This window comes from Lepisosteus oculatus, chromosome 15 (assembly GCF_040954835.1).
Source record: "Lepisosteus oculatus isolate fLepOcu1 chromosome 15, fLepOcu1.hap2, whole genome shotgun sequence".
Lineage (NCBI taxonomy): Eukaryota > Metazoa > Chordata > Actinopteri > Semionotiformes > Lepisosteidae > Lepisosteus > Lepisosteus oculatus.
This window is the reverse complement of record NC_090710.1, coordinates 21,357,593-21,376,534: the sequence shown is the minus strand read 5'-3', so window position 1 is coordinate 21,376,534 and position 18,942 is coordinate 21,357,593. Positions and strand designations below refer to the sequence as shown.

Sequence of the window (18,942 nt, the reverse complement as noted above, 5' to 3'; positions counted from 1 at the left end):
TCACCTGACGTAATTACTACAAGATAAAAGCTAACTATCTGGATATGATTTCAGTCCCTAGCTGAGTAAAACTTAATAAGAAGATATAAGTTGAATTAGAAAGCTTTGGCTAGCTTAGCTTTCCAGTATCTATTGACTACCTGAGAGTACTGTATATTTTCAAATTCATAGCAATTATTTTTTCTTTTTTGATTTTTGTTCCCTTTTTGAATCCCCCAGAGGTAATTTTCTGTTTTTCATATAAATGTGTGCATAAACCCAGCTTTATCCAAACTATTGTGTGGGTTAAGCATGTCGCTCTTGAAGTAATTATTATTTTCTCCCACTCATTTAGTAACACATAATTAAAACAACAACAATATATTTCAACAGCTTTTGCAACTTTAAGTTTAATTTTCTAATTCCCTGAATTATATTTTGGATAATGGTGTAGTTTTAGGATTTTATTAGCTATACTAGCACATTTGTTGCTCAAAATTTATAAATCCTTACAACACATGAATTTATAGAGTTACACTTGAAATTAATATACAGTATATCTTCAAAGAAAAATAAAGAGGCTTTTCTCAAACTTTTGCAAGTCATTCCCATCAAATACAAATCACTTTACATAATATATGACATAAGCATTCCAACTGAGGACGTGTACCCTTGTAATTTGGGGCATAAATCGTGCCGTCTTCTCTCAAGGCAAATTATACCAAATTGACTTCAGTGCAGAGTGTTATCTTACAAAATTAATACAGCACATCATTGCACGCTTTAAATTATTTTGACACTTCATATAGAGACTGAGATACATGTCCATTACCTTTTTTTAAAAGGAAATTTATAATTTCATGCTGTGGATCTTGGAATTTTTACCAGGCATTTGAGTTCTCTTATTCCTGATTTACTTTACCGGCAGAATCAAAGAAGAATTATGTGAAAGCAAAGTGTTCTACAGCAGTATAAAATGCTAACTCTGTGTTGGGTATTGTTAGATTTTAATATGTACTGTATACAAATCGGACATTTGTCATTTCTTTTAAATTAACAGCTCTGTGATAATGATTGAATGGGTTGAGTTTCAAGGAATTTGGCCTTAGCCAACAAGGTATGACTGAAACAAAAGTATATATTTCCTTAGCAGGAAACAATCTTCTAATTTCAAATGATTAAAAAACTGGCAAGTTCACTGGTAAACTACATGTGTAGAACAGATAGATTTTCTACTTATACAAAATACATTAGTATGTACTAAGATACACTGCAAGTCTGTCTTTCATATTTAAATTAGTCTTATTAAGTTCCTTTTTATCAGCTTGGAAAGCATAACACGTGAGCACACAAAAAAGAACGAACTGCTAACAGAATCAGAGAATCTACACAAATCTGCACACAACCAGTTGAAGTTGTGGTAGATAGCATTCTCATGAACAGCAGTATTCTTAACTCTCTAGTAGCTTAAAGCAACAAAATAAATCACATGACACAGAGATCTTTCAGCTTAATTAATTTGCACAGTGCTTTTATTCCTAAGAAAATTGGAATTTTAAGTAAAAATTTATTTGCGAAATTAATGATCAATTTATACAGGTTTATAAGGTTATGCTGTCATCTTAAACCACTCTGTGAAACTAGCAAGAAACCACCACATTTTAAATTATCTTAAGAGCTGTCTTATTTGCTTGAGAATGAAGCAAACCAGGAGAATAATATGTTTTATAAAAGACTGCTCAAGCACTGGAAAAACGCACCAATGAAAAACACTACGAGGAAGAAATAGCTTAAAAAAGAAAGGTATGTTCACAAGAAAGATCATTAGAACACTAAAATAATTCATACAAAAATATTCTGAAAAGCCATTCTTACCTAAGAAGAGATTCTGCAGATGTAATAACTTGAAAAACGTTGTTAAGACAGAACAGGCTTCCTTTAAGCTCCTTAACAGGTGCCTCTGGTCTTGACAAACCTGTCTTTCCTAGTTGTTTCCAGGGCTGCTATATAATACAAGCTCACACCCAAATGAATAATAAAATGTTGTAGTCAGAAAACCTGTGTTTACTGTTAGCTACTGTAAAAACGCCTTTAGGCTGTGGGAGAGAAACACAAACTCAAACTTACTCAGGTATGTAAGTACACAGCAGCAGAAAAGGCAGGTGATTAAGAATGGCACACTCGGCAGCATAAAGCATAAAACTGCACAGCTGACATGATTATTAAGGGTTAAATATATTAAATACAAAAATGTACTAGAAGGGAGATTGTTAAAAAAAGGCGGCTTACAAATAAAAGTGGCAGCTTTGTGTTCATAAAAGTTCTGGGACAAAGAAAGAGTTACCCTTAGGGCATAGTTTTACAGAGAAGATTGTAAAGATTTTTTTTTTCTGTGGCCGTGTCTTCTGCTTCATTGAATGCAGACTAGTACAAGACTGACTGCAAGCAGACATTTTTTAACGTTTTTATGTGGTACTGCAAACAAATGATGCTGAAAAATAAATGAACAAAAATGAGTCCCTGAATCCATTTGGATTGGATTATTGATTCAGAATAAAAACACAATAAAGCAGCACATTTGAAATTTCCAAATGAAAAAGACAACACTAAACTTTTAACTAGCAATTAATGCAAAATATAAGGTCTCCCTGACCCACATTCCCTAGATAATATATCTTTTAAGAGAATTGTAATAAACTGTTGAATGCCAACCTGATAGAAGAAAAATCATTCAAATATTTCTAGTAGATAGCTGATCAGCATAGATCAGCATCATTAAAATCATTAAAATTGTTGGCTGTACATCAGCAATAAAGGAGCCTTGTAGTTTGAATAAAATACATTAAATGTGAAACACTCACAATTTAGTGAATGATTAACTGCAATTACTGCAAATGACAGCAAACTGGAGAAAAAGACATTAGCACTCACTAAGATAAAGAGTTCAGGGTGCATGAACCAAACCTGTCAGTGTACAGGTAGCTGTTTTTAGATTTGGAGTTTCACAGCACTCCAGTGCTGGAGTTTCTTGCACCTTTCTATAATCTATAACATGTTTCTCCCCTGAAAGACAGTCAAACTAATGTGATGTGATGGTTTTAGCAACTGCCAGGGACATTCCCCACCAGCCCACAGTCAAGCAAGCAGGTGGAGGAGAACGAGCTGTCACAAACAGTAGATATCTCTCAATTCCCCAGAAAAAAAGAAAGAAAAACAGCTACTGTACAAGCAGCTCAACTGTTTTGACCTTGCATTATCATGATGTTAAACATACCACAACAACAGTCGCTGTCGCGGCATATTAAATACTAAGGAACAGATGCAAGGGACCACAACAGCTTTTTCTCTCAGCTAATAAGGAGACATTAAGTTGAAAATAATATGACAGGTGTTGCTAGTGAAATGTTTTGCTGATTGTTCATGTACTCTGAAATGTGCAGTTATGTACAACACCTCTTCAATGTGCTAGTTATTTGTCTTTATTTATATGTCTTGATTTTAGAACAGCTACCAATGATACAAAACAAATATTTGTGTGCCTGATAATAACTTCAAAGGCATGCTGTAGGTTTTGAGCTTGAATGTTTGAGCTTGAACTGTTTATGCATTCTGGTCTGCCCAGATCATTTTATGCATATCAATAATCTACAGTAACTGAGCTTCCTGTTTAAGACGAAGTGTAAATGACCAGCACAGCTAGTTGGTTCTGCCTTATTTATTCCTGAGCCACCTGAGGTACAGTATGTATCAGACCTGTAGGTGAAAAGAAATAGAACACAGTATATACTCTATATACTGTATACAGTAAAGGTACAATGTTCCTCTATTAATGTTTACATGGGATACATATCAATTTTATAAACAAATTAAAATCCACAATCAGAATTCTAAGTTTTATTCACACCACATCTTTAGCTGCATTTCCGCATACAGTTCATCTGCTTCCTGATTCAAGAATGCTAATGATAAAAAATCTAATAACATGGATTTTTCAGGATTTACAGTTTGTGTTCATCCATCTGCAACCTGAGATGCAACAGTGCAACTATTTCCTAGTCTTTTTACTCAACAAAAGCTAAGAATGATGGCGTAACATCTTTAAGATATGTAGAGAAGAGCAACATAATTTTTATTTAGATTTACCTAGAAACACCTACATTTAACCTGGATTTGTAAACTAACACTCTTCTTTTGGATCTGGCCTCCTGTGGCTAGAAGGGTAGATGTTTTTCCTGGAGTACAGGGAAGTACAGGGCCTCTATGCTCTTTAAAACTCACATCTAACAAATATTGGTACGAGTCATACAGTATTGTTTTACATTTTTTTACATTTCTTACAAATTAGAAATGTCACATTCATTTTTTATTCATATTTCACTTGTACCCATCTTATCTTATCATTCCTTCTTTCCACAGACACTGCTGGATAGCATGAATTCTCCGCGGTAATATTCTGCTTTGCTTACCATTGGCTTTTGGTTGAAATAGCATGGCAGGGGTCAAGAGCTCAGGGAACACGTTACCATTAAACATCTTTATTTAGAGTGCGGATATGCAATGCCACCTGAGTACAAATGATTTCAAGCATCCAATCTGAAGAACTGCTTTAAAGATAACAATGTCTCATGGGATTATTTTTTAAGAAAGAAAAATAAGGTAATTGAAAGAGAGCCAAGTGAACTGACAAAGTAAACTTTGACAACAGCTGGATTACACCAAACCTCCATGGCCTCATATACTGTTCAACAGAGGAACAAAATTAACTCAATTCATCTAATTACAACACTAGATTTCCTTTCCCCTTTAAATTTTTTATGAATGATCTAGATCTATATATTTCCATTTTACACCAGCAGCTTTCTTATTCTACTCCCAAGAAACATTTATCGAGTTGGCCCATGTACAAATACGCCGAGGGAAGTAATAAACGAACAAGTACAATGAATCAAATTTGTAAGACAAGATACACAATGCAGTTTAAACAACAAATTTTTGCATTGGTAGAACTCAAATAAAATAAAATAAAACTTATAATTGTAAATGAACTATGAAGGTCCTTTTGTGTTTTTTCAGCAATAACCTCTGCCTATTCCTTTGAAAGTTCAAATACTGAAGTGACTCCCCAGTTTATTCTCTTATACTGTATATACCTTAAGCTTCAGTTAACAATAAACTAAATGTTTCTAAACTTGTGCTTCAAATTTAGTATCTTTTTCTTATGTTAATTTATTATTTTCTACATCTACAAAACCACAATCATTATTTCCACTGACACATTTTCAATGGAAGTGAACAATGTTTTCAAACTCTCAAGCCGGATTGAAAAATGACTTGTTGTGGGAATACAATTCTAAGTTAATGGTATAAAAAACATGTTCCAGTATACCCTCTCCTTATCTCAGTAAAATGCATATGTTAGTCATGTTATAGGTGTGTCATGTGTTGTAAACCAGCTTAAGTGAGAGCCCTCCCTGAGTACACAATAAAAAAAATTCCCACAGGTTTCATTTTGTCCAGAGCAAACATCTTCACTGTTTGAATTTCTATTTACACTCAGTTTTCAAGATCAAAGAAACCTACAGTGCTAGAATCCTGTTCATAGTAAGGCTGTAATTCATCTGTCATGCCATTGAAGCTCTATGAATTTGAAAGAAATTTATTACACATCACATGACTGAAAGCATCTTTCAAATGCAAAACGAATCAATTGACTAGATGCTGGTTTTCTTTGCATTTTTGTCTCCTTGAAAAATTGACTCAATTTTCAACAAGTTTGGTCTTTGACTAAAGTATTCTCACCCTGTACGGAATTCAAGATTGTTCACATACTGTATCTTTTGAGTAAATAGAAATGATAAAAATGTTGTTTATTTAATTCATTTATGAAGCATTCTAGCAATATACTGTACATCAGATATTATAGTATGTTAATTAATTTATTATTTCAGGCAGAAGCATTATGCAGCATAGCTATTACATACTCAGTCTCCTTTTGACTCTTGCTAACCATAATATGCAACCAAACACTGGGTTTCATCATAGTTATAGGACTAGAATATCCAATTCATTGCCATGGGATTTTAGTGCAGTTAATTAACTGCTGACAGATACTGGTTATTTGCCCTCTTTGGATGAGACTGCAAACTCAAAAATGACTAAACAGAATAGACAAGCTAGATGGAGAAGCAGTGGAAGGAACCCAAGAGTCACAACTAGAAGGTTGTGATGAATCTGATACCCTGTGATTCTCTGAGACATTACTTAATAAGATCCTTAGATCAATTACTGTAGGTAATAGAAACCAAAAAATGCTAGATGGGTTGAATGGTCTCCACTTGTTTACCATCTCCCTTGTGTATGTCTTGATTGAGAACAGGAGGTATCTCCATAGTATTTAATCTTGAGTATCAGTACAGGGAATCATTTTATCTTTGTCTGTTGTTCTCCTAATCAATGACACTAAAGTAAAAATGGCAGGGAAACAAAGACCTGCCTTAGCATATACTGCATTGTCTCTGCTTCTGCGTCTTGATGTCTTCATTGACATCACTAAAGGATTGTTGTGGGCCACTAAAGATACGGTACATAAATTCAGACAGAATAAGTCCAGTTTGGACTTTGTCCTTTGGATGAGACTTTAAAAATCGTAGGGTGTTTCTCAAAAAGAGTAGGGGTGTTACCATTGCATCCTGACCAAATTTCCCATTGGCCTTTCCCACTCATGGCCGCCTAACAATCCCCATCTATGAACTGGCTTCATCACTCTGTTCTCCTCCCCACTGATAGATGGTGTGTGGGGAGAGTACTGGCGCACGATGGCTGCAGTTGCATCATCCAGGTGGGGCTACATATTGGTGGTGGTGGAGGGGATCCCCATCACCTGTAAAGCGCTTTGAGCGGAGTGTCCAGAAAAGAGCTATGGTATATAAGTGTAAAGAATTATTATTATTACCATTTTAGGATAACTTAGAGTCCCTACACTCTGCATCTTTATGACAACACAGCACAGTATTAATAATACTATTATTACTGTAAATGCATTGGCTGCAGACCTCCATTCCATTCACATGCTCTTTTTTTATAATGGGCTGCTCCTTTTTCTCTTTACCAATCTGCTTGCCCTTTTGATATTACATAGTCTACAATTACTGTACAATTCAGTAAAATGAGCAAAATAAAAACACTAGATCTGCTTATTATTTAAATATAAGCATTTTTAGCCTTAAGCTAAAAAGATAAGGAATGATCCAGAGCAAAACAGTGATCTATAAACAAAGCAAATGCAGCCACTTACTAATGACCCATTGCATGTCACTCTTGTGAAGACTAACCCTGCTGACAACAAACTAGTGATATGAGCACCACTGCAGGCAAATGCACTGAAATCACACCTTAAAGCAGTTAGAAGACTAACATTTAATGGAGCGCAAAATGTATTGAGGATTCCCTGGAGGAGAGAAGTCAGAACACTGTTAATGAGCCAGGATTTCACCGCTGCTGAAACCCATTCTCTTACATTTTTAATCTACTAAAAAATAAGGTTATAAAATAGAATATGACAGCATACGGTTATTACTATAATCGCAACTGCAGTTATATGATCTCAATTTATAATTTAAAGACAATTTTAACCATTTACAGTACATTGTATTTTAAAGACACACATTTCAATGAACTGCCATTCTGTAAATCACAGATGTATATTTATAGGATTTTTAAACTAACCAATGATTTATAGATAGTGTTGCATCTACTGTATAAATAAAGAGATGAAATTTGAAATTTTGAAATTTGAAAAAAGCATAATTAATCACAAAGACTTTCAAAGTTCCTCAAATATTGAAGGGAACCCACTATAACCAAGACTGGATAAGTTACTGTAAGAACCCAGCCACCATAATTTCAAGCAGCATTGAGCTCCATAGCAAAATAAGCTTAGAAGTGAATAGGAAAATGTATGCCAAAAGAGGCCACACTGTGTACTGTATGTTTCTTTTTATATCTGATTTTTGTAATATCCACCAAATTTGGAATTTGTTTCACAGCCTGGCCTGCAACTAGAAACCCATGACCACACTTAGGGGAGAATGACAGAGTAGGCAGACTCCTCTGACCCTCCGTAATTTCACTGCTCATACTTGAATGAGAACAACGATCTGGGGGCAGTGACCAGATCTGACCACATCCTGAATATCCAGATATATTCAGTAAGAAGCTATAGACGGCATGAACCTTGTCTCACTTGCAGCAGGACCCAAGCAAGACGACTGTGCACAGATTGGTTTTAAAGACAAAAGTTCAGCAATGCTAACTTCGCACACCTGTCCTCAGCAAAGGTAGGCAAAGCACTTTTTCTATGCACTGGGCAGAGCAGGCAGCTGACAAGATGGACTACGGACGAACCCAGCCAGCTTTGTCTCTGCGGGAAGTTTAAACTCATCAAGGTCGTTTGGACAATGTATTTTTGACTTTCAAATTTCTTTATTCACATTATAATTCTCGACAACTGAACTATTATTCCAAAGACATGCTTGATAGAATATGAATGTGATGGAATTATGTGAGACTGATAAAATCTACAAGCTAGACTATACAACTTGATGTATTTTAACTCTGACCTCATTAACTCCTCTCCTCATTGACAGGCTGAAGAATCCAAGAGCTTGAGCCCAAATGAATAACAGTACCTCTTCTCAACAGGTAGAACTCTAAGACACTCACTGTAGAACAAACTCTAAGTGTGTATGAGCGAGGAGGTGACGCAAAACTGGTCATAAAAATCTTGTTTCCATTGAGACAGGTGTGGAGGTTAACTGTGCACAGGTTGAACTGATCTCCAGCCTGAGCACATAGTCACAGAAACTGATTGATTGTCAGTATAGCTGAGGCTCTGCTGGTTGCCATGGTAGCTCTAGTGCATCCCCCAGCACTCTGACAGGAGTGGATGTGATGGGAGCCCCTTGTCTTCTCAAACATCAGAACCATTACAGCATCTTGTAGGTGGTTCAGTGGTGATTAGGGGGCGGGAGCATTTCTCACCAACACAACCACATGCCGCTGGGGTCACTGACAGCTGAGATAGCCTGTGCTGGATGATTCTACCCTTTCCTACCAAGCAGCAGTACAGAGTCATCCGAGAAGCAGCTTAGATTATTTCAGTCATAGTTGGCTAGTTACATGAACTAGGCTCAAATCCATGACTGTAAAGCTCAGTCTGCTTTACAGTCGTGCTCAACCTTTACCCACAAGTCTCTTTGGATGCTCCGATACTTCATTTAACACACCTACTGTATTCTAAGGAACAGCATGGTAAGAACTTTAATCATCATGTAGTTAGGACATTGGTCTCGGTCTCAAAGGATGGCATCTTATACAGCACAAGGCTGTCACAGAACTGGGGCATGGGTCCAGGATTACCAACTAACTTTACAGCTGAAAACTGGTTTAAAGGTGTCTTAGACAATACTGAAATTTTCAATCAGAACTGAATTCATTTACAGGCACATTCTGACTTCTACTATGTACACATTAAAAAGAGGAATGCAATTGCTACACATTTAAATAAAGTAATAATAAATTGAATTTATTCTGTATTTTAAAATATTTCTAACCTTTTGCTATTATCTTGCCCTATTGGTCAATTAAAGTTAAATATGTTCACTTTGTTTTACAAAGACCATTTTGTCCTATCTAACATATGTTCTCTTTTTTGTTTTTCCACACAGAAATGCCACTTTCTACTTTTCTCAGAAGCAAGTGGTAACTTAATTCATACCTCCAGCATTTTTCTTCCCTAGGCCAGAGAATAGAAATCATGAACTCACTCTCCTTGTGTTCTGGAAAATCCCTCAGAAGACTAATGTCAATTTGAAGGCACTATGAAGTACTGCTGTCAGGAAGCATTTTTACAATATTCAGCAAAAAACATTTAACACAATTCAGATGACAGAGTTCCAAAGATTGATTTAATTACAAGCAACAGACCCAGATCTAGGTACTGTACTTTATAATCCTGACAAAGAAAGAGGAGGCATTTATATTTGAGAAAATGGATGTCAATGGATACTGTCAAATACTGTTGTGTTTGACATCTGCTGAGAAATGTTTTAAAAAAAAACAAGTCTTAAAACTAGAAAATGCTTTAAAATAATTATGTAGTATGATTTAATGATTACATTTTCTTTTGAAAATGGAACTTGGTTTTTGAATAGGCTTCTATGCCTCTTTAGACTTAAGTCAAGTCAGCGGCCCCCTTTCAGAGAAGCCTACTCAGTCCCCAAATCCAGTCATTAACAGAGGTATCTTTTGGGAACCAATCTTTAGCTCCTCTTCTCATGTGGAAGAGATTTTCAGTCCTGTTCCACTGAGAGAGTTGGAACAGACTAATTTCTGATTAGCTTCTGAATACTCCACTTCTCTTCTTCCTTACAAAAGAAAACTTCTCATTCCCTGGAACTCCTGGCACACAACTGAGCTCTCACATCCACAGCCAGTCTTCCCTTTACCTGGAAGAAGCCTGACCCATCCCTACTCTGCATCCCCTGCAACAGACAGTCTCACCCTTTCACAGCCAGTCTTCCCTGGAAGATACATGTTCCCCACTACTCCAAGACCTACTGGAATGCCTTACCCTCTGGTACCCACTTTCCAGCTATAAACACTAAGCTGCTACACTATAAAGACTACAGAGAACTCAAACTAGTCCAGGTACATAGTACACACTAGAAAGACAACCAGGTTCTCTCTAAGGATCCATCTTTTCTAAAGCCAATCCATACCATAATCCTTGCAAGGCTAAACAGGAGTTAGGATTGCCATGTGGCTGATTTTAAAGCACACATATTAAACACACTAAAATCTAGAATACAACTAACACACCCTCCTTGAACTGCAGAAACTTAAACAGAACTCTCCATCCTCTCCCCCTTGGACTGCTGTTATAGTGACTGCTGCTGGTCCTGCTTCTATCCCAATTAAGCACAGGGCCAATCAGCTGATCCCTTTTCTGAATTCCATTCCACAGGATTCCAAGTCAGTCAGTCAAGGCAGGTGTGTCGAATTTACTGTGGTGAAGGAAGAGGATTTAACTAAGCCACAGCTTGCTCCATTATCCCCCCTTTCTTAGTTCACTCAAGCAACAGCTTTTAGTGAAAGGGGAGTGTAAATTGGACAGCAGGCTTGATAGACCACCAGGATACGTACAGATCCCACTCATGACAATACCAAATCAAGTATTGTAATTGTGGAATCCTGGCCTGTTTTAATGTACATTATAACCAGTTAAAACAGCATAACCTGTAATACTTTTTATATGCTTGTCTGCAATCCTATTCCTTTTGTGCGTTGAAGCCATTATGAACCTTCTTGTAGCCAAGGCATGTGAGTGTGTGGCTTACAAGTACTGCAAATAATCATAAGGCTTGTTCATTCTCTCAGTAGTTAATTCTCTTACAGTATCCACTAATAGTTGCCAAAAAGGGGGGTTGAGTTTCAGATTCACTATGAATGATGTAGCCTTCGACATCTTGAAATCAAACACCCAGGAAAAGTGGAAAAATGTACTGCAAAATGATGACCAATTAAAGTATTGTCTCATTAATACTGTGAGAACTGTTACACTGTTTAAAAAGTATATTTCCTTTCAATGATGATAATAATATGTAATTTCTCTGGGATCCTTTTTCCTACAGTCCAGTTCCCAAGCACAGTATGAACTGTATAGCAATCTTAATAATTAATAACCTGGCGCATCACATGCTGTGCTAATACAGGTCTTGATATGTTTATTCATTTCTGGTGCTGACAGAAGACAAAAAGTATACATCGTTAAATTTTCATTTTTATTTGCCTTTAAAGGATAAGCAAACAGGATGAGTATTTATATTGGAAATGCAATCAGTAAACTACGTTTTCATAAAAAGTATAACGTCATCTTTATACACACCTTAATGCAACATAAAGAGGCTTTTCTGTGCAGAACATAGGGCACAGTCATATACAGTGCCTTGCGAAAGTATTCGGCCCCCTTGAACTTTTCAACCTTTTGCCACATTTCAGGCTTCAAACATAAAGATATAAATTTTTTATTTTATGTGAAGAATCACCAACAAGTGGGACACAATTGTGAAGTGGAACGAAATCTATTGGATTTTTGAAACTTTTTTAACTAATAAAAAAATGAAAAGTGGGGCGTGCAAAATTATTCGGCCCCTTTACTTTCAGTGCAGCAAACTCACTCCAGAAGTTCAGCGAGGATCTCTGAATGATCCAATGTTGTCCTAAATGACTGATGGTGATAAATAGAATCCACCTGTGTGTAATCAAGTCTCTGTATAAATGCACCTGCTCTGTGATAGTCTCAAGGTTCTGTTGAAAGCGCAGAGAGCATCATGAAGACCAAGGAACACACCAGGCAGGTCCGTAATACTGTTGTGGAGAAGTTTAAAGCCGGATTTGGATACAAAAAGATTTCCCAAGCTTCAAACATCCCAAGGAGCACTGTGCAAGCGATCATCTTGAAATGGAAGGAGTATCAGACCACTGCAAATCTACCAAGACCTGGCCGTCCCTCTAAACTTTCAGCTCAGACAAGGAGAAGACTGATCAGAGATGCAGCCAAGAGGCCCATGATCACTCTGGATGAACTGCAGAGAACTACAGCTGAGGTGGGAGAGTCTGTCCATAGGACAACAATCAGTCTTGCACTGCACAAATCTGGCCTTTATGGAAGAGTGGCAAGAAGAAAGCCATTTCTCAAAGATATCCATAAAAAGTCTCGTCTAAAGTTTGCCACAAGCCACCTGGGAGACACCCCAAACATGTGGAAGAAGGTGCTCTGGTCAGATGAAACCAAAATCGAACTTTTTGGCCACAATGCAAAACGATATGTTTGGCGTAAAAGCAACACAGCTCATCACCCTCAACACACCATCCCCACTGTCAAACATGGTGGTGGCAGCATCATGGTTTGGGCCTGCTTTTCTTCAGCAGGGACAGGGAAGATGGTTAAAATTGAGGGGAAGATGGATGCAGCCAAATACAGGACCATTCTGGATGAAAACCTGTTGGAGTCTGCAAAAGACCTGAAACTGGGACGGAGATTTATCTTCCAACAAGACAATGATCCCAAACATACAGCAAAATCTACAAAGGAATGGTTCACAAATAAACGTATCCAGGTGTTTGAATGGCCAAGTCAAAGTCCAGACCTGAATCCAATCGAGAATCTGTGGAAAGAGCTGAAAACTGCTGTTCACAAACGCTCTCCATCCAACCTCACTGAGCTCGAGCTGTTTTGCAAGGAAGAATGGGCAAGAATTTCAGTCTCTCGATGTGCAAAACTGATAGAGACATACCCCAAGCGACTTGCAGCTGTAATCGCAGCAAAAGGTGGCTCTACAAAGTATTAACGCAAGGGGGCCGAATAATTTTGCACGCCCCACTTTTCATTTTTTTATTAGTTAAAAAAGTTTCAAAAATCCAATAGATTTCGTTCCACTTCACAATTGTGTCCCACTTGTTGGTGATTCTTCACATAAAATAAAAAATTTATATCTTTATGTTTGAAGCCTGAAATGTGGCAAAAGGTTGAAAAGTTCAAGGGGGCCGAATACTTTCGCAAGGCACTGTATCTGTGCCTTGTAACAATTTCTGTGTAATTCTATTTTTTGGCTTGCCTAGACCATTTTATTGAATAAAGGCTTGTGTGTTATGTCCTTGCAGGATATGGTATGAATTTGTAGGATATAAATATTTAATGCTTGTTTCACATTCAGGATGAATTAGCTTGGGGGTGCTACACAGGAAAATGCAGTGGAACCAGTTATAGTAGACCTTAGGCAGAATGACATTTTATAGCCATGGACGCAGGTTTCTAGCCTTCGATCTAACTTTCAAAATGGACAGCGCATTAATTCACAGTTACATTTACACTTCATAAATGTTGGTATGCACAGCGTACATTCGAAAATTGTGAAATGCAAAAATATTTCGGGATATCTGAATTTAAAGTAATGGAAAAATATATGAAACTAGAAAATAAAAAATAGTTCAAAGGTTGCAGAGTGTTCCAACCAGTAATACCATATGCCCTCTTCAAGCATGAAATAAGACCTACAGCTCAGACGCAGCTGCTCACATTTGGATGATACCAGATAAATGGGATTGATGCTGGTGCAGGAGTTAGATAGGCCAAATAGCTTTGTCTTGGTTGTAATATTTCTTACATTTTTTATTCCCCAGAATTAGCCAAGCGTCACATGGGTGGGGTTGAGTCAAACAGGATTTCCTCTGTCTCCAGCGCAACTGACCACTCTGAATTTCCGAGTAAATGTGTGCTCTGGCTGTTGGTGACAACTGAGCTCAAGCGCCAGTTAATGCTAAATCTCTTGGGGGGAAAGAGGGCACAAGGCTCAGACATGCATGTTGTAGGAAGTCTACACTGTCCTCACATCCCCCTTCAGCAGATTTAAGCTGGCAAAATATAAACAGTGGAGTGACTGGTGATTCCAAGTCACAGAAGAAAAACATTTTGCAGTGTAAAAACAAACAACACAGCAAACATTAATTTAATCTTAAAAGCTGTTCGAATGTACATACATACTGTACCTTTTGGAAATATGTCACAATGTGCCCCCTTTTCCCTATGGGCAAAATGTTACAACCTGCCAATTTACAGTAATATAATTACTATTGAGCAGGCAGTGTGCCCACAGGAAAATCCTAGGAAAGGAGGTCATAGCATATTGGAAAACTAAATAAGACAATTATAATTAAGAATCATTTTTCCAAAGTGGTAATTATATCATTATCTAATTTGCAATAAAACAGTTCTGTGTGAGTTTATTATGCAGATCCTGCAGCATACTGTACGGTGGTTTCATTCAACATGTACAGTAGTTCCAATCTTTGTGGAAAAAAAGTGTGTGGTGTGTGGGTCACTACTTAGCAATCTGTTCTGAATTTCTCTGAATTCTTTTTTCTCATCTAAACATACTGAAAAAATATCATAATGCCATTTTCTGTGCTTTGGATGTGAGCACTGTTTTTTGTGGTTTTAAAGAAATACTCAGTTTATACTACAAAGCATTGTTCTCATTTGAACTTAAATGGTATTAACTTTAATAAACACTACACTTGGTACTATTGACTTGTGTTTTTTTTTTTACTTCATTGAGGTTTGATTATTGACTGCCTTGTTAAAATCTAGTCGTATTAGTTAAAACCCCTATCAGACTTATACGTCCTTCCATTTATTAACCACGTCATCCAGTTCAGGTTCGTGGGGAGCAATAGCTTATCCCTGCAAGCAACAGGCATGAAACAGGATACACCCCAGATGGGATACTAATCCATCACAGAGCACAGAGAGACAAAACCCAGACATGTACATACAGTACTCACACCAGGGCTACGTTTCACAGAATCCAATTAACCTACCAGTACTGTATCTCTTTGGGCTGTGGGAGAAGGTACTCTACAACCTCAATGTACAGTAGATAGCATCCCAGGTCCAGAATTGAGCCTAGGCCAAAAAGCACTACAACGCAGTAATGCTAACCATTGCACCACTATTGTACCCTCATACTTATACAACAAATGTAAATGATTCTGGTGCTGTTTCTCATTATATCTTTTTAGTGAGATAAGTTAAAACCTGTTTTTATAACTCATGTCAAGACAGAAGCCCTGTTAACGTGGAACACATTACCTTTAGCTGTATTTATGCTGACTCACTCCCAAGGTAACTGGAAACAGAACAGCATTAGAAATATTTCCTGGTACTGTAGATACTTCTGGCTCCGTTATGCTTTTAACCTTCGGTTCCTGATTCCCCGCCCCGCCGGTTCTGACCCGGTTCATGGTTTTATTACCTGGATGGATCCCCTGGCCTTGGACACTACCTTCTGTCTTGGATGACCCGTTTGGATTTTCTCATGGATTGTTCGCCCCGGATTCACTCTCCCTGGACACCTGCACCCCTTGGACACGCCCCCTTTCTCCATACCCTCTCCTGCATGACTTTTTCCCCAGTGTTTCTTCACAATTCTGGATTGTGTCGTCTGCATAGGGCCCAGAAAGAACTGTTTCGTGACACTTTTAACTATTGCCTTTCAATTGGTAAAATAACATCTCAAACTTCTGAGTAGAAAGTAAGTTGCTAATACTCCAATCAGGGAACTTATTAGTTCAATTAAGGTTTCAGTCAGGTAATTAAGCTCAGTTGCAATGAAAATGAGCAGGTGTATGGTCCTCCAGAATGAGGACTAGCATTCCCTGCCATATACAAAGACATACTGTATACAGATGTATTCTTTGTATGTACACTTTGTATACTGCATATACAGTACTGTATATGGATATAAGCATATTGATACTCTATTCCAATTAATCTTTGTTTCACTTTAGAAAAAGGTTTGCAAAAAGTTCCTTTTTTAAAATTCATTGAAAGACACCTAGTAATGATACTGTGAGAAGAAGGGAAACCAAATGCATAAAAGGAAGTACATCACATGTACATGTACAGTACCATCATAGTTCAAAAGCAGTTGTCATGGCTAACATTTTTTATTTCCTTCACTGCGTGACAGTCTGTTGAAGAGCCCTGAAAATAATGTTTCTTTGCCTCACTGGGACAACTGCTGTTGCAGGCATGAGGAGAATTTTATCCACATTGAATCTCCAGAAAAAATACTAGGAAACAAACAACACCAAGCAAATATCAGTCTTTAAATCTGTCAAAAAAACTTTCCTTGTGCTTTAAAGAGCTAATCTGAGACTGAAAGTTACTTCACGGTGTCTGTAACAGAAAATACAGAGAATGAAGCATGCACTACCATGATCAGATCTGTTACAGTGAAGATCCTCAATGTTTTACCACACACCTGGGGTCTGGACAGTCAGCTAATCATGCACAAACAAATCAATTGTGATTGTCCTTCCTCAACAGAGTACGCCTGGCCATTATCCAGTGGTTGCCATGCAACAGTAAAATTAAAAATTTGTAAAACGGATTTTAAAACCTGGAATTAGTCTGATGACTAATTAAAGATTTAATTAAAGATTTTGATTGATTGATTTATAGTTGCCTTCAGTCACAGAACCTAAATGGTGAGTGTAATCAAGCATGTTAAATCCACTCCTTATTTTGACTGGCATATCTGGCAGGGAGGAAATTGTGATTCACTGATAAAGAATTGAAAAACAGACTTTCACATTGCTTATAATTGACTCTAGAAGGGGACTATTCATATTGTATACAATTGGCCGCAAATGTATTAATACAATGCAACTGAATACTGATTTTAGGAAAAAAATGCAAATCTACCTTCAATATTTGTTACATACATACATTAAAACACACAAATTGTAATGTTACCATTAACGGATATGGCAAAAACAAAACAGTTGAACATTTTTTTTCTAAATGGACAATGCTGTTTATTCACACCCCAGCAACTGATACTTTGTTAATCCTGTGTAAGAGGGCAGCTGGATGTGGAGTGTCAGTTAAGGGGTCAAGAACAGCAGAGGGTTGTTAGAGACACTCCAGGTACATGAAGAAATGCATGAATAAAACACATACCGTACACACTTGTGTGAAGCCCGACTCCATCTGGAAGGTTTCATGAGTAAAACGTCCAGGTTGACTCAGAGGAGTCGGACCCTTTCTAGCAGATGTGTCAGCCAGTATCAGAGCTCAGTGTGAGACATGGGTGAGCCAGTTCCTTACTGGCAGGTGTCAGTAATATACAGGCTCTCGGCATCTCTCCCTGGAAGAGGCAGGTTCCAGCACAATCCCGGAGGGGACTGATCAGTGTGACAGACAGTCTGAGCTTTAGGAGTGAACAGGGCTGTCTGAGTGAAAGACAGGCATCTTGCGGTGAGACAGCTGACTGTGTCCGTCCAGTTACAGAGAGACGTGTTTGAGCCTTTAGGGAAAATCCATCTACCTAGCGAGACTTATGGTTAGTAGAAGAAGGTCGAGAACTCCCAAGGTTAGGAGTGAGAGGTCTGAGCGATCTAAGGAGAATAGACAATCGAGAGAAGAGAAGTTCACGGAGTTGTAGTGTCAGTAGTTTCCGTGTCACTACAGAGAACACAGGAAAGGAGCAAGACTGGCCAAAGAGAATTGACCCAGAGACGATCTTCCACTGCTACTCAACCGTAACACACTACAAGGTTGAGTAGGCGTGTGGTCACAGACTAATACTGTATAAGGACAGAACACAGTTAAATTCCAACAACATATGTAGATCTGGAAGACTGGCCATAGATTTGGGTCATAATCTTGCTGAAATGTCTATTTGTGAACAAATCGGAATTTTTTAGAAAGGGAAAAAAGATTTTTACAGATTTGGTGGGGAAAATATCCTGATACACTTTGGAATGCGTCTGTCCCTCTTTTATAACAAGAACAGCAGGACCAGGGGATATGGGACAAGCCTAAAGCAGAACAGAATGATTTCTACCCTTTACAGAAAGCATGAAATTAATTTTCCACATGAACTCACCTCTCTGGGGTGAGACTCTCCAAAAACTCCTCTTATATTTCCTTACAACCACTTCTCATCTCACTTAATGAGGGAGACATTTTTTTTTAATTTAGCAAATATGTACTGTACATACAGTATGTCTTTCTATATCTGTTGTCAAAAATAAAAAAAATGTTTACTTATTTAGTTTTTACTTTCAGTCCTTCCAGGGTATGATTACATTTTAGAGGCTAATGTATGCTGCTACTGTAGATACAGTAGATATACAGTAGTATGTAGATACTGTACAGTATAAAATGGACTGTTACAGCAGGTAGAGCCTGGATAAATTTTAACTGCTTGAGAATTTATGTAGTGATGTACAGTACAATATAATGATGTATCATGGCCACCAGTTCTTCAAACAGCAACAAATATTGCGGAACTCCTCATATCATTTGTTTACTACAAATGAAAAAATTCTAAACAC

At 37.5% G+C, this 18,942-nt stretch overlaps 1 protein-coding gene across 6 annotated transcripts in view; it reads right to left on the bottom strand.

Annotated features, from left to right (window-relative positions):
* The window catches only part of sytl5 (synaptotagmin-like 5), an 89,685-nt gene that overhangs the window by 33,481 nt on the left and 37,262 nt on the right, over positions 1–18,942 (bottom strand). The window contains exon 1 of one of the 6 annotated variants that reach the window (XM_015364154.2): positions 1,855–1,953. The exons of the other annotated variants lie outside the window; for them this stretch is intronic. The gene's annotated coding sequence lies outside the window, so the exon portion shown is untranslated. Of the gene's footprint in view, positions 1–1,854; positions 1,954–18,942 lie in introns of those variants that run through there. 6 annotated transcript variants of the gene reach the window in all.